At 42.7% G+C, this 14924-nt stretch overlaps 1 protein-coding gene and 1 pseudogene across 1 annotated transcript in view; both read right to left on the bottom strand.

Moving 5' to 3' along the window:
* TMC1 (transmembrane channel like 1) overlaps window positions 1-14924 on the bottom strand; it is a 357992-nt gene that overhangs the window by 249273 nt on the left and 93795 nt on the right. The window lies entirely within an intron of this gene.
* The window catches only part of LOC128574458 (cysteine dioxygenase type 1-like), a 120845-nt pseudogene continuing 110263 nt past the window's right edge, over window positions 4343-14924 (bottom strand).

Below are 14924 nucleotides of genomic sequence, written 5' to 3'. Positions count from 1 at the left end.
AAAATGTCTATACTTCCCAAAGCAATCTACCTATTCAATGCCATTCCTATCAAAATACCAACATCGTACTTTCAAGATTTGGAAAAAATGATACTGCGTTTTGTATGGAACCGGAAAAAACCCCGTATAGCTAAGGCAGTTCTCTGTAACAAAAATAAAGCTGGGGGCATCAGCATACCAGATTTTAGTCTGTACTACAAAGCCATAGTGCTCAAGACAGCATGGTACTGGCACAAAAACAGAGACATAGACACTTGGAATCGAATTGAAAACCAAGAAATGAAACTAACATTTTACAACCACCTAATCTTCGATAAACCAAACAAGAACATACCTTGGGGGAAAGACTCCCTATTCAATAAATGGTGTTGGGAGAACTGGATGTCTACATGTAAAAGACTGAAACTGGACCCACACCTTTCCCCACTCACAAAAATTGATTCAAGATGGATAAAGGACTTAAACTTAAGGCATGAAACAATAAAAATCCTCCAAGAAAGCATAGGAAAAACACTGGAAGATATTGGCCTGGGGAAAGACTTCATGAAGAAGACTGCCATCGCAATTGCAACAACAACAAAAATAAACAAATGGGACTTCATTAAACTGAAAAGCTTCTGTACAGCTAAGGAGACAATAACCAAAGCAAAGAGACAAACTACACAATGGGAAAGGATATTTGCATATTTTCAATCAGACAAAAGCTTGATAACTAGACTCTATAGAGAACTCAAATTAATCCACATGAAAAAAGCCAACAATCCCTTATATCAATGGGCAAGAGACATGAATAGAACTTTCTCTAAAGACGACAGACGAATGGCTAACACATGAAAAAATGTTCATCATCTCTATATGTTAGAGAAATGCAAATCAAAACAACCCTGAGATGTCATCTAATCCCAGTGAGAATGGCCCACATCACAAAATCTCAAAACTGCAGATGCTGGCGTGGATGTGGAGAGAAGGGAACACTTTTACACTGCTGGTGGGACTGCAAACTAGTACAACCTTTCTGGAAGGAAGTATGGAGAAACCTCAAAGCACTCAACCTAGACCTCCCATTTGATCCTGCAATCCCATTACTGGGCATCTACCCAGAAGGAAAGAAATCCTTTTATCATAAGGATACTTGTACTAGACTGTTTATTGCAGCTCAATTTACAATCGCCAAAATGTGGAAACAGCCTAAATGCCCACCAACCCAGGAATGGATTAACAAGCTGTGGTATATGTATACCATGGAATACTATTCAGCCATTAAAAAAAACGGAGACTTTACATCCTTCGTATTAACGTGGATGGATGTGGAAGACATTATTCTTAGTAAAGCATCCCAAGAATGGAGAAGCATGAATCCTATGTACTCAATTTTGATATGAGGACAATTAATGACAATTATGGTTATGGGGGGGAAACAGAAAGAGGGAAGGAGGGAGGTGGGTGGGGCCTTGGTGTGTGTCACACTTTATGGGGGCAAGACATGATTGCAAGAGGGACTTTACCTAACAATTGCAATCAGTGTAACCTGGCTTATTGTACCCTCAATGAATCCCCAACATTAAAAAAAAAAAAAAAAGGAGGGATTACGTTACCAGACTTCAGGCTATACCATAAATCTATAGTCATCAAATCTATAGTGCATGGTACTAGCACAAAAACAGAGCGACCGGTAGACTTATGGAACAGAATAGAGAACCAAAAGATGAACCCAGCTACTTATCATCATTTGATCTTCAACAAGCCTATCAAAAATATTCAGTAGGGGAAAGACTCCCTGTTTAACAAATGGTGCTGGGTGAACTGGCTGGAGACCTGTAGAAGATTGAAACTGGACTCACACCTTTCACCATTAATAAAAATTCTCCCCAGCTACTCGGGAGGCTGAGGCAAAAGAATCGCGTAAGCCCAAGAGTTAGAGGTTGCTGTGAGCCGTGTGGCGCCACGGCACTCTACCCGAGGGCGGTACAGTGAGACTCTGTCTCTACAAAAAAAAAACATAATAATAAAAAAAATAAATAAAAATTCTCACTGGATAAAAATTTAAACTTCAGACATGAAACTATAAAAATATTAGAAGAAAGTGCAGGGAAAACACCTGAAGAAACTGGCCTAGGAGAATATTTTTTGAGGAGGACCTCCCAGGCAACTGAAGCAACACCAAAAATACATTACTGGGATCTGATCAAACTGAAAAGCTTTTGCACAGCCAAGAGTACAGTAAGTAAAGTAAACAGGCAACCTTCAGAATGGGAGAAGATTTTTGCAGGTTATGCTTCTGACAAACGTCTGATAACTAGAATCTACAGAGAACTCAAACTAATCAATAAGGAAAGAACAAATGACCCCATTTCTATGTGGGCAAGAGACTTGAACAGAAACTTCTCTGATGAAGACAGATGCATGGACTACAAACACATCAAAAAATGCTCATCATTCTTAATCATCAGAGAAATGCAAATCAAAACCACTTTGAGATCTCATCTAACTCCAGTAAGATTAGCCCACATCACAAAATCCCAAAACTACAGATGTTGGCATGGATGCGGAGAGAAGAGAATACTTCTACACTGCTGGTGGGAATGCAAGCTAATATGACCTTTTTGGAAAAAAGTTTGGAGAACATTCAAGGTACTAAAAGTAGACCTACCATTTGATCCTGCAATTACTCTACTAGGTATATACCCAGATGATCAAAAATTATTTCACAACAAAGACATTTGCCCAATTCATAATAGCCAAGACATGGAAGCAGCCCAAGTGCCCATCGACCCATGAATGGATTAACAAATTGTAGTATATGTACACCATGGAATACTATGCAGCCATAAAAAAGATGGAGACTTCACATCTTTTATGTTTACCTGGATGGAGCTGGAATATATTCGTCTTAGTAAAGCATCTCAAGAACAGAAAAAAAAAGTATCCAAGGTATTCAATACTACTATGAAATCAAGATATAATCACCTACACACTCATATGAATGGCCAAACACAACTATGGTCCAGAAAGTAGAAGGGAAGATGAGGGAGGGAGGGGACGGGGCTACAGCAGGAGGGAGGGTATTTGGGGGACCTCACCTAATGTGCGTGATGCAATGGTACATTTCAAAACTATTAAGAAATGAGTATAACTGTGATGGATGTGTTACTTAGTTCAATGTAAGTATTTCACATTGTATATCGAAGCAGTATCCTGAACCCCATAAATGCATCAATGTATAAAGTTATGATTGAATAAAAAATAACAACAACAAAAAAAATGGTGGGAAACAAAGGTATCTCCCTCATATCCCTTCTCTTATTTAAGCCATGTCTTATCTACAACAATCTCCCTATTTATTTATTTATTTTTGTGTGTTCAAATCCAGTTGTATGAAATCTGGCCATTTGGGTAGCAGTACAAAATCAGTGACTATGACCAAGGGACACAGACGTGAGTTTGGTTTGGGAACTGTACTATTCTAGATGTTCTGCTCTTCCTTTCATTACCAAATGGCAAAATGCCTTAAGTTCCTCCATCTATTATTCATAGAAAAGGAATCTGTGACATAAGATTGAAAAAAAAAAATCTAAGGATTTGAAAAAATTCTCTTTAAATATTAAGAACATACAAAGTATATTAAAGACAACTACAGGGGTGGTACCTGTGGCTCAAAGGAGTAGGGCACCGGCCCCATATACCAGAGGTGGCAGGTTCAAACCTGGCGTCAGCCAAAAACTGCAGGAAAAAAAACAAACAAACAAGAAAAAAAAAAAACTACATTTCATCTTTCAGGTAACAAAGCAAACATTCGATCTTTGTGGTTTCTTGTTTTCACATATTGCTAATTACAGTTTAGAGACCAAAGTGTTTCCAAAAGCTATGAAAACCCTAATTGAGGGACAGAAATTAATTTGGCCTTAAAAAAAATGACAGTACTTTTTTTTTTTTTTTGAGACAGAGTCTCATTATGTCACCGTTGGTAGAGTACTGTGGCATCACAGCTCACAGCAACCTCCAACTCTTGAGCTTCAGCCATTCTCTTCCCTCAGCCTCCCAAGTAGCTGGGACTACAGGCACCCGCCACAATGCCCGGCTATTTTTTGTTACAGTTGTCATTGTTGTTTTAGCTGGCCCGGGCTGCCAGCCTCGGTATATGTGGCTGATATTGTAACCGCTGTGCTATGGGCACTGAGCCACAGTACCTTTTCTTTAATGGAATTTTTCTTCTGCAGTAGATCAGGGCACTATCTGCTTACTTAATACCTTATAATTAGCATCTGCCTGACAGTAGATCTAAGTATTGGCTTACTTACGTGTTTTACTGGACAGCAAGTGTATTTCTGTCTGAGGCAAAATCTCAGGATGTGGTGTTCCTTAGTTGTTCTCCAGTGAACCTGAAGTCGTACATGGAGTTCTAATTCCAAATTTGCTATGGAATGTCATGGTAACTTTATTTTTGTGCCCCGTTCTTTGATCAAAGGCATGGCACCTATGGAAAGGTGGACTATACGAGTGAAGGCTGATAGCAGGTTCTGGAGGCTGATGTTCTCCACTCAATGTAAACCAGTGGAATCACTGATGCAGCCACAGCGGGTGTCCCTCAAGACCCTGTCAGATTTCTGGATCATCTCATTGGACCTTTGTCAGGACAGGCAAATAGCATCTCCTTTAGATTTCCCTGTGGCATTTTCAGAAAGCAGTGGGAGTAGGTGTGGTCATCAATACTGCTGCCATGTCCTTTACCCCAACATAAAATCATCAGATTAAATTTTCCATTGCCTTGGTCCACAAGATTTCTGGTATACCTATACTGATTGAACTTGGTGTACACTGCCCACTCGGCCGAGTCACTCTCGTAGGCTTCCATGACGGCTTGCACCTCCTCTACACTGATGTTATCTCTGGTGAAAAGCTGGTACAGGATACGGATCAGATCAGCCAGGGTTAGTGACTTCAGCACCTTGGTCTGCTCCATCCCGCGCAGAGCTGGTGGCGCGCAAGTCTCCGTGCTGGGCTGCGGTGGAGGAGCTGAGTGAGCGCGGAGCTGGGACGAAGGGGCCTACCTGCCCACTAGACAGCCACACTTGCACACACCCACCCGGTGTGCTGAAACGCAAGGAAACATTTGGGCAGAGACCCAGGCACGCTCACATCAGGACCAAATCTGCCAACAATCTCCCTATTTAATTAGTACCAAACACTCGGCTGGTCTGCTAGTAGGCAACTTTAAAACTAGGGGTCATTGTCAGAGCCTAACCAAGTGGTGAGCCTAACCAAGAACAGATGGTCCTGACATTCCCAAACGCATAGGAAAAGGAGGAGAAGGTGAGAAGGAACTCCATGGGGAGAGAGTAGGAACCAATACTTTCTACAGTAGGATTTCTGCATTTCCCCCCAAAGACATCATCTTCCCTCCTGGCACCCCTTTAATATGGTTCTCTGATAAATATTCTGAAACTAGTTTGGCCTTTCAAGCAGACAGAAGGCCAGCATCAGGAATCTCACAGCCTAAAACCAGACCTTCAACCTTGGAAAACTTAGTAATGTTATTATCATTGCTGTTCCCACAGGATATGCTACATTATTCACAACCTGAGAGGGCAGAAGAAGATATTAGTAATAAGAGATAGCATTATGAAACCGAGAACGATCAGCACCTCACAATGTTCTATTATGTTGTTATTCTAGTAACAGAAGAAGAAAATGTTTCTCATCAAAACTGACTGTAATCAAGGTAAAGGAACATAATTCACATCACTAGGGACATATATCTCTATCTAGTCTCCTTTCAGTCACAGAGATGTAGGCAAGGAGGGTTGACACTCAGAGTAGATGTTTATCGCAGCAAAAGCACATTAATTTGCCTTTGGATATGTGGGAAGTGCCCAGGGCAGAGACTAAAAATAGGGTCTATTTCTATTTCGGATAGGGGGAGCTATGAAGTAAAGCAAAAGATACCAGTAAGCAGGCTGGGCACGCACGGTGGCTTACACCTATAATCCTAGCACTCTGGGAGGCCAAAGCGAGAGGATCACTTGAGCTCAGAAGTTAGAGAACAGCCTGAGCAACAAGACCTCTGTCTCCCCAAACAGTAAAAAAAAAAAAAAAGCCAGCGTGGTGGTGCACACCTGTGGTCCCAGCCACTCGGGAGGTTGAGGCAGGAGAATCCCTTGAGCTCAGGAGTTTGAAGTTGCTGAGAGCTATGACCCCCCTGCACTCTAGCCAGGGTGACAGAGTAATAATCTCTCTCAATATAATAATAATAATAAAGCAAAGCTGTGGTGGCTAAAGATTGATTTTGTGTTTTGTTTTGTTTCTACTTTCCGTTTACAATGTCTGCTCTGCTGGGATACAAACCTCCACTTGTGTTTTCACACGTGCACTGAAGACTGTTATACAAAAAGACCCCATGAGGGCATTTAGGGCATTTTTTTTATAAATATAATTTAAAGAAAAAGGAGTGAGTATTGCATTTGGTTCAGCATGAAGTATGGAGAGGGGAACTCATCCAGGAGCTGAGAGCTGGAAATGTGGGGCGAGTCCTCCCACGAGCAGGAACTAGAAGCTGGCCCTGATCCCACATTAATTCCCTAGAAGGTATAGAAATCTCAGGAAAGACAGAGAGCAAAGGGCCTAAGCTGACATTGGGCTTTATGACTAAGGCCATTGTTATTGCTTCTATTCTCCACAGGGAGCCAGCAGAACACAGACAGCATAGCTCTGGGGGCATCAAAGGCATAGTGGCCCCCTTATGTCTGGGCAAGGGACACAGGAGAGGTGTCTCGCACGCTCTCCATATGCCCCTAGGAATCGCTAACTTTTATTCATACGCAGGGCCAAGTGGTGAGGAACTTGGAAAATGCTGCCACTTCCTGGGGCTGACTCGTGGGTAGGCAAGATCAACTCCCACCAGTTGCTACAAATGCCCACTCTGTCTTCGACCTGATTCTAACAGAGGGTGGACAGCAGGAGCCCAGAAGGTGGCCCTTCCTTTTCCAGAAACTGAAATCTGTCACAGAGCACCGTGACTCCACAGAGTTTGGGAAATCAGTGCCAATCTGCACTATGGTGAGGAAAGTGGCCTTTGTGCCCTGCTGACCTGTTTGGCAAGCACACTTTTCCTGCCCCAGATGAACAGGCTTCCATCGTTCTTTCTTTTCTGTGGGTGAACAAACTCCCATAGCTGGAACTCTGAATGCTTACACACATAACATGTGCTTCCTCAAACAGACAGCACTAGAAAGTCTCATAATAGACTTTTCTTATTAGGGATTGCTTAGCTCCTTGTCTAAGCGTCTCCCACATGCGGTTCTATAATAGCTGCCCAGCTCTTTGATGTTAGCAGCAAAGCCCTCAGCAGGCTGTGTTTCAATTTGTGAAATTCAAATCTGCGAATATTTACCAGGGTTGCTGGTGGCCAATGTGCCTTCCACACCGTCACAAAGGGAAGTAGAAATGTGAGGTTTTCAGGGTAAATACTTAGAAGCCCTGATAGTCAAGTATCTCACACCTTTCTTATCAGAGATCATAGTGAGCTTCCCCCCATTGTTCTTTTTTCTCTACTTTTTAAATTTCTTCAGTTATTTATGTATTTTCTTCAAAGTAGAATGGAAAGCCTTTAACATCTGAGTGCCACGGAGGTTTGCTGATATCAACTTTTAATTGCGTAAAGATGCCCAAAGAAACAAAGTTAAATATACAGTGTACCCAATTTCTAGAAAGAACAGCAGGTACAATTCCTTATCAAATGTTCTTACCCTATCTGCCTTTGACCATTTTTCTCTTGCATGAGAGAGCAAGCAGCCCTCATTGTTAAGGACACAACCTGAAGGGGTCATTGGCTCTCTTAATCAAATACTTCCCATTTCTTTTCTCTAGGCACATGGCAGAATTTGCATATGGTTTGTGTTTCATGGGGCAACATGATTAGTTCTGGCCATTGACTTCAGTGTGAAATAAGATGTATCACTTCAAGATGGGACCATTGAATTGTTCATGAAAAACCTTACAGAGACGGACATTGTGGCTCACACCTGTAATCCTAGCATTCTGGGAGGTTGAAGCAAGTAGATTGCTTGAGCTCAGGAACTCAAGACCAGCTTGACTGAGAGTAAGACCCCATTGCTCCCAAAAATAGAAACATTAGGCAGCTATCATGGCAGGTGCCCATAGTCCCAGCTGCCTGGGAAGCTGAAGTAAGAAGATCACTCGAGCCCAAGAGTTTGAGGTTGCTGTGAGCACTCTACCCAGGGTGACAGAGTGAGACTCTGTCTCAGAAAAAAAAAAAAAAAAAAACAGAGAGAGAGAGATCTATTCATCCCTCTGCCCAAGTGACTAGCACATTTTTCTCATTATGTATACTCCATCAAACTGGGTCCTGAAGGGAAGGTGATACAAATGGACAAGTAGAAGAAGCCAGAAATTAATCCTTGTTGTCTTATAAGAGTTGAAGATTATTTGTTATCATAACATAGTTTATCCTGACTGATACAAAACCTATGACATAGCAACTTTAGGTTGAAGCCAACTCTATAGAAGGGAGAATGGAAAAAAATAAAAAGTGTTCATGGCATCATTGACCGCTGGATCAACTCTCATCTGCAAGCCTTTTTAATGCCAGACTTGCCTTTTATATAAAAAATAAATTCCCTTATAACCTAAGCCCATTTGAATCAAAATCACTTTAACCAATACAGTGGCTGTGTTCTATATTTTGTGACCTCTACAACAGCCAAATCTGAATGGAATAAGAGAGCCCACCAGAACTTTGATCAAACAACATGTAGGCTGGTCATTGGTTAGCCAGACCCCAAAGCTCTGTCCAATGAGGACATCAGACACAAGGAAGTGACTGGCCAAAATTAATCTCATTTAATTTCAAATCCTTCAGGAAGTCTATTGAAAATAGCAAGAGCAGTTGAATCAGAAGCAGAAGAGAGCTGCCTGTTGTGAGGGAAGTGAGGAGGGAATGGGGGAGTATACCTCCTCCCCCGGGTGTAGCAGGCCCTCAAGTCATTTCAAAATTTCCCCAACATTCCAGAGAAAAATTAGAATTTAATTGAACATGAAATAGATGTGATAGCACATTAAATCTATCACAGAAAATTCAGAACATAGTCAAAGTTTGTGTTTTCTATCACAGAGTATAAAAATATCACATTTCTTTCTCATTATGATAGTGAAGCAGGCCACATCACCCCCCAAATATGCTGATTTGGCATATTTATTATTTTGAGCTAGAGGTACTTGAGAAACAGCAGGTGCAGACAGGGCTACCGACCTGCCTTTTCTGCCCAGAGTAAGCCATAAGGATTCATTTGAGAAAGATGGGCTGCATCAGGACAAACAAATAACCCTTATCACCAGAGACTGGGAATTGGTGCTGCAAAGGACCTGTACAAATAAACTTACTAAACCAGCCCTTGTCTTTCACCAGCTTTACACTCCCCTAGTGACTTCCCCACAATTTACTGCCCCTAGTCCAAACCCCTTTGTCTTGTCATTTCTTCACCAGTGTATCATTTCTTTGTCTAAAAGATACTGACGTTTTCTGCCTTGGCCATTTCTTCAGGTCTCACTCTCTTGTGGGGGTCCCCATGTATATGTAAAAATTAATAAAAGTCTCATGGCTTTCTCCTGTTAACCCATTTTATGGAAATTTAATTCTTAGACCCACTCAGAAATCCCAAGGAGATAGAGGAGAATGTGTCTTTCTCCCCAGTATAGAAATCAGAAACAAATGTTATGAGTATGTTCTAGCGCCCGACCCCATGATACTGCACATCCCCTGCCCCAGCCATAGCCGTGTGAGGAACATCCTGGAGGAGTCTTAATGGAGAGGCAACAGAGGAGTAAGTGATTAAGGTCTGCAGCTCCCACCAACAGGGCTACAAGACAACCAGCCAGAGACCAGCAATGTCCTCGCTGGCTCGTCAGTTCAAAAACACTGATCATTCTCTGGGAAGCCCAGCTTTTTACCTGTTCCTGTTTTTCTGAGATGCTGGCTTTGGGTGGAGATCTCTAACTTCCTTATTCCACATGTGTCCTTTCCATAAACCCCTGTCAGCTACCATGATTTGAGAAGTCTTTCTCTTTCTGAACACTGCTTTCAGTAAATATCAAATTTTTCCAACTAACTCCCTCAAAAGAAAATCTGTCTTCCCTCTAAAGAACTTTACTCACGTTTTTCAAGCGTTAAAAAAAGTCTACATACAATAACTACAAAAATGCCATGAAGGCTATGTTGAACAGTTTGATGAGAATACTTCAGATTGTATATGAAACCAGCACACTGTACCCCTTGACTAATATACACAGCTATGATTTAACAATAATTAAAATAATAAATGAGGCGGCGCCTGTGGTTCAGTGGGGAGGGCGCCGGCCCCACATGCCGAGAGTGGCGGGTTCAAGCCCAGCCACGGCCAAACTGCAACCAAAAAATAGCCGGGCCTTGTGGCGGGCGCCTGTAGTTCCAGCTGCTTGGGAGGCTGAGGCAAGAGAATTGTGTAAGCCCAAGAGTTAGAGGTTGCTGTGAGCCGTGTGACGCCATGGCACTCTACCTGAGGGCGGTACAGTGAGACTCTGTCTCTACAAAAAAAAAAAAATAATAATAATAAATGAAATAGTCTGTTCTTTTTTTTTTTTGCTGGAACAACCCTGACCTTTGTCTGCAAGATAGTTGTCGTATCACTTATTTCCACCAGATGGAGCTGTTGCTGGCTCACACAACCTGTGTCCTGGGAAATTTAATCTCATTTCTGAATAAACATCAATCAACAGCTTCACAAAGGCAACTACTTCTCTGTCTTCCCGAAAAGCTACCACTGTTTTAACAATTACTATCTCCCTAACTGACCCACTAGACACTTAACAACTGTCTCTGCTGGTTCACTCAGTGTAAAACATCAAGCTAAGCCTGGGGGATGCAGTGGGGTAATTTCAGGCGTTTATAATCCAGCAGGGGAGATGACCATTTAGCAGATAATCACAAAGACATCTTATCACAGTTCTTATTCCTGCTTCCGAAGGAAACAAAGACACCAGGTTGCTAATGCCACATATGACCAGCAGAAGGGATCCAGAGGAAGAGTGGGAGGGAGGGAAGAGAGGTGGCCTCCCAAGCAGGAGACAGAGAGAGGGGCACTGACTGAGGCTGGAGGATTATAATCCCTGGAAAGGACCAAGAAAGAGACAGGGCGGAGCTTTGAAACTGAGGATAAGAGTGAAAGAAAAAAGAACAGAATGAACTGAGTAATCCCCTTGATAAGTTCCTGGCTTCAGTGATCCCCAGATTTATACCTGCAATCATCTTTTCTTCCAAGTTCCATACATAGACCTGCTTAATATATCCACTTAGCTGTTTCAAAGTCACCCTTAATTCACTGTCTTCTCTGGTCTGATCTGGGTGTCATCTGAACATTAGTGAATGACAGAACCCATTCATTCAGTTGCAAATTTCAGAAAACTGGGAGAGTCCTGGAGTTACCTTTTTCACCTTGGCTCAATAGATAATCTGCCATCAGATCGCATTGATTTTTTTTTTTTTTTTTTGGTAGGTTTGGAGTCTTGCCATTTTGCCCAGGCTGGCCTCAAATGATCCTTCTGCCTCAGCCTCTCAAAGTGCTAAGATTACAGGCATGAACCACTTCCCCCCTCCCTTACTGATGTTACCTATCGTGTGACCGTTTTCTCTAGGTCAGTGATTCTCCAAACAAACTAGCAACGTTAGTTTTGCCAGGGAACTAATCAGAAATGCAGATTCACAGGCTCTACCCAAGACCTACTGCATCAAGTGTACCCAGACATCTTCATTTTAACAAGCCTTCATGGGATTCTGAAATCCAATACAGTTTGAGAATTGCTGCCCTAGACCCACAGCCATAAACCTATTCCATCATTTCTTACATGGGCTACTGCAGTAGCTTTACGACTGTTCTTCCAAACACCCAGTAAAGGATCCTTCTAGGCCAAATCTCAACTCTAGCATACTTTATAACTTGCTGGAATCTACCCTAAACAATAAAATCAGGGTTTCTGGAAGCGGGTCCCCAGCTTTGGTACTGTTGGAAAGTTTTCCTTGGAAGGCTAAGACTGAGAACAGTGACTCAACACTAATCCCTTCTTCCCTGTAGCCAGACTGAGTTTTGAAAATGAAGATCTTGCCTTGCAATTCCCCTATTTTATTTTATTTTTGTAGAGACAGAGTCTCACTGTACCGCCCTCGGGTAGAGTACCATGAAGTCACACGGTTCACAGCAACCTCCAACTCTTGGGCCTACGCCATTCTCTTGCCTCAGCCTCCCCAGCAGCTGGGACCACAGGTGCCCGCCACAACACCTGGCAATTTTTTTATTATTGTTGTTGCAGTTTGGCCGGGGCTGGGCCTGAACCCGCCACCCTCGGCACATGGGGCTGGCGCCCTACTCACTGAGCCACAGGCGCTGCCTGCAATTCCTGTATTTTAAACTCAGTCTGATATAGGCCACATTTCTTAACATCTTCTTGATAAACCATTTAAAGCCATACGCCCCTCAGGTTTTCATCACACTGACCTTCCCTCAGTTCTTTGCAAGCTCCACACTTCTTCTGCCTTAAAGTGTGCACAGTTACTTGCTCCCGTAGCCTAAAGCACTCTGCCTTCTTCCTTGTGCTTGGTAATCCCCATTCATTCCACAGACTCCAGTTCACCTTACCTTCCCCAGGGAAGCTGGCCTTCCCTGTCATAGTAGGGCAGGCAAACTATTGGAGGGGGAACGAGGAGCATGTATCCCAGTTTGCCCAAGAAGTACAGATTTATGCCTGTTGTTCTAGCTCATTTAACAACATCTCACTTTTCACTTTCACAAATGTCCTGTTTGGGACAATGAATTGTATAATACCCCTACCTATTACAGTAATCCTCCATAGCTGCCCGCCACCCTACATTGACTACCTCCTTAAATAGATCTCATTTTCATAGACAGAACATGCACCATATCTACATATCAATACAGTAGGCCTCATTCCTTATGTTGACCACTCCGTGCGTTGACCAGCTCGTGACAGTCCCTTGGGTGGTCAACTTACAGAGGTACTGTATATCCTCTCACACATAGACCTCTTCTTCGTGACTAATCACAGATTCAATGTTACATTTTTTTGTGACTGTTTGATTTATGTCTCTTCCTCATTGGATTATAAACAGTTGGACACACAGGAGGCACCCAACAAAAATGTGAATGACTGAACAGCCTGTGAGGTGGGCACTAATTAGTGCTCCCATTTTATAGAATGGGAAACTGAGTCTAGAGAGTTTTGCCAAGATCACACAACTAGGAAATGGTGTGGCCGGAATTGGAAGCCAGGTCTGGTATTTTTCAAGGTCATAACTGCGAAACTGTGCTTAGAGATCTTTCAGTGACTGGGGTCCCACAGCAAAGCTCAATCCTTATTAGAACTGAACTCAGCTTGAAAGCTGCACGATTATTTCCTTTCCATTGAAATTGCAATCTGCTCTAAGGAAATGAAGCTTACGGCTGTCAGAGTATAAAGGGCAAGTGTGAGGGAGAAGCCAGAGATCAAACGGTCAAATACACTTGTTATAGAATTTTTCATGAGCGGCATTCAAATGCTATCACTTGACTCTGAGCTTCTCCCCCTTGGATTTTAAAGAGTGAGAACAAAGGGAAAGGGGAAAGGCAGCTGTCAGAGAATAATGAGGAGGCAGATGGAATGGCCCAGGCCTGGGACCTGGAGGAGGATGCAGCCAAGGGCTGGGACGAAGATCACAGAAGTCAGCACTGCAGAGACTGAGAACCTCTCCTTCAGTCCAAACACAGGTGGACACTCAATTCACTGCAGACCATCAGCGGGTCTCCTTAGCAAGCACCAGCTGCATTTCTTTCTATACAATAAGAGTGAGTTGCAACTCCAGAGGTCACTTTATGTCTGATTCTCAGTTTCCTTATCTGCAAAATGAGGGAGTTCAATCTAAATGAACTTCAAGGAAGCTTTTAGCTTCAAAATTCTAAGGTTTTATGACCCATAGACAATGCTGTTAGGATTGACTCAAGAAAAATAGCAACACTCCTGGGGTAGTGGTGGGTGACTACAGTTCCGGCTACTCAGGAGGCTGAGGTAGGAGGATCACTTTGATACCAGAATTTTGCTCTTCAGTAGGTCCTCGGTCTCAGGGATTCAAAGAATGAACCCATGGACCACAGGTCAGTGGTAAGATAGGAGTTTCATTAGAAGTTAGAAAGGAGGCCGGGCGAAGGAAAGAAATCCTTTTATCATAAGGACATTTGTACTAGACTGTTTATTGCAGCTCAATTTACAATCGCCAAAATGTGGAAACAGCCTAAATGCCCACCAACCCAGGAATGGATTAACAAGCTGTGGTATATGTATACCATGGAATACTATTCAGCCATTAAAAAAAATGGAGACTTTACATCCTTCGTATTAACCTGGATGGACGTGGAAGACATTATTCTTAGTAAAGCATCCCAAGAATGGAGAAGCATGAATCCTATGTACTCAATTTTGATATGAGGACAATTAATGACAATTATGGTTATGGGGGGGGAAACAGAAAGAGGGAAGGAGGGAGGTGGGTGGGGCCTTGGTGTGTGTCACACTTTATGGGGGCAAGACATGATTGCAAGAGGGACTTTACCTAACAATTGCAATCAGTGTAACCTGGCTTATTGTACCCTCAATGAATCCCCAACAATAAAAAAAAAAAAAAAAAGAAAGAAAGGAGGCCGGGCATGGTGGCTCATGCCTATAGTCCCAGAGCTGTGGGAGGCCGAGGCAGGTGGATTGTCTGAGCTCAGAGGTTCAAGACCAGTATGAACAGCAGTGAGCCAGAGCAAGACCCCGTCTCTACTAACAACATCAAAAACAGCCAGCACCACCAGAGGAAGAAGAAAATCAACAAAAAAGGAGTACTTCAA

The sequence above is a fragment of the Nycticebus coucang genome, chromosome 2 (genome assembly GCF_027406575.1).
Source record: "Nycticebus coucang isolate mNycCou1 chromosome 2, mNycCou1.pri, whole genome shotgun sequence".
Classification (NCBI taxonomy): Eukaryota; Metazoa; Chordata; class Mammalia; order Primates; family Lorisidae; genus Nycticebus; species Nycticebus coucang.
Note: the sequence above shows the minus strand (reverse complement) of the source record. Positions and strands in the feature narration are given on the sequence as shown.